Here is a 2,489-nt window from a genome sequence, read left to right on the forward strand (position 1 = left end):
GTGACTGTTATACAATTTTATAGTACCTCGCTAATCTACAGTTCTACACTACACCTACGCGAGTACGCGTATTTTAGACGTGGCATCATTGGTGATCGGGTCGTACCATTTGGATCCGTGTAAATCTAATTTTTTTTTAAGGGTAAAGCAGACGTTGGCTTCTATCTCTTATACTATATTGTAATTTGGTTTTTAACCTTCTATTATGCTAATTTAGACCTAACATTTTAGTGTTGTGTTAATTTAATCTCTATCATTACATCTTAGATGAAAATTGTTAACATGACAAACAATCAAATAAAATTTTAGTTTATTCTCACATTAACGGAAGCTCATTTTTTTATTTTAATCATTAAACACGTCATCAATTTTCATTCAAAAGATAACGGTATGGACTAAATTGACATGATACTGAAAGAGTAAAGACCAAATTGACACAATTGAAATGTTATGAATCAAATTGAAATATGATATATAAGATGGAGACCAAAAACATAGTTTACCCTTTTTTATATTTATTTATTATTATGGAAGGCCAGATTTTGGTTTTTGAAAATCTCATTTGAAATTATTTTTTCACATTTTTCAATATATAAGTAGTAAAAAAAAAAATCTCATTAGAAAAAGTAGTAAAAAAATTTTCAAAAAATATCACTTAACTTTCTCAAAGATGACTTCATGTTAAATGAAGCTAAAAAGAGAAATTAAGAGATAAATTTTTAACTAATTTTAAAGTGTTACCAAATATAGAAAAAAAATTGGAAAATAATTCATTTAAAAAGAATTAATATTGAAACAAACAAATGACGTGTGCATAAGACCATCCATAAATTTTATGAACAAATAGTGTGATGGATTGAATATTTTATTTATTTTATAGTAATAATAGATTGAACTTTAAACTTTGAGATTTACATCATATTTTAGACAAATGAACTTATCTATCACTGGGTATCCTCATAGAGGTTCTAAGAGAAAACACCACCAATCATGATAAATAAAATGATATAATTTTGTTAATATTAGCGCAATATCCTCTATTAGTAAATTAGTTACACTTGCCTTTATTGACTTTGCAAAGTGATTGTATGACTATCTATGTATTTTAAATTAAATAAGTCATTTAGTCATCTAAATAAGTAGCTTATTATTTGAAATACATATGGTTAGTCATTTCTTTTTTCTTTTTCTTTTTTTATTGAAACCCATATGGTTACTCAAACAAGTAATTGGGTTAGGAGAATTTTTTGTTTTTTTTTTTCCTCCAAATCAATCTGAAAGAAAATTGTATCTATATTCTAAAAAGTTTCAATTCTCAAAGAAAAAACTAGTAAAAAATAATAATATATTAAAATCCCTTAAATTCATAAGAGGTCAAGCTCGTTTTTAACATATTTGAATAGAAAAGTAATAGATTTTATGTGACACATTAGTGGTAATAGACTAATAGCAATTTTTTTTTTTTTTGCGCCACATTTATACATGCAGTTGAACCTCACTTTCTCCTCCCATACTATCTACCCATATAAATATAAATATAAATATAAAAAAAAATCTTTTTTTATGAAAATATAAAACATATCAGGGAAATTATTAAAATTGTACTGGTTGACTTTTCAAAATGAACAATGTTTTAAAACCTCTCAAATATATAATGGACAAATAAAATGGGATAGATGAAGTATAAAGTTCCTAGATAATAAAATTAAAAAAAGAATATTACATTTTAAATCCTATAATTTAGGAGTGTGATAAATTAAACTCTATAGTTTATCAAATTAATCTCTATAGTTTATCAAATTAAACTCTCAAATCATAGCTAACCTCAAACACAATGTCACTCCACTTAAATGAACTAATGTTTAATTTGTCTTTGATAGGGTTTAATTTGTAACTTTTTGAAACCTTAGGGTTTAATTTTGTATATCCCTAAACTATAGGATATAAAAAGTTATTTTTCTTATTGAAAATGAGTAAAGATAAGAATAACATTTTCATAACAAATCTTAAGTGGCAAACTATTAGTGGTAAGTAAAAAAAGTAATGTTTGTGGCAAACCCAATTTAGAACTAGTAACAGATTGTCATCTAAGTTTTGTTGTGAAAATGAAGTGAAAGTAAGTAACATTACTCATTAAAAATGATAAAAATTGAGCTAATTTTTGGCAAGTTTAAGATGTCTTAGTTAACATATTCATGATGGCAACAATTTTGTACAGGCTTTAAACAATTAGTCCTAAGCTTGATATCATTACTTATGGTACCAAAAGACATCAGGCCTCCAAGCCCAATGAAAATAATGGTAGAATTAAACTTCAGTGGACCTTTAAGCCCAGTAAAATTTAAGGACTTCACTACATGATATTGGATTACTTGCCTAGCAAGCCGAGTTCATTCAATCTTATGGGTCCTATCACCTATGTCACCAGCAAACAACTCAAGTTTCACAGGGAAAGCATATGTTGCCTAGTTTCAGGCCTTTCCAGTGTT

The sequence above is a fragment of the Quercus robur genome, chromosome 10, assembly GCF_932294415.1.
Source record: "Quercus robur chromosome 10, dhQueRobu3.1, whole genome shotgun sequence".
Lineage (NCBI taxonomy): Eukaryota > Viridiplantae > Streptophyta > Magnoliopsida > Fagales > Fagaceae > Quercus > Quercus robur.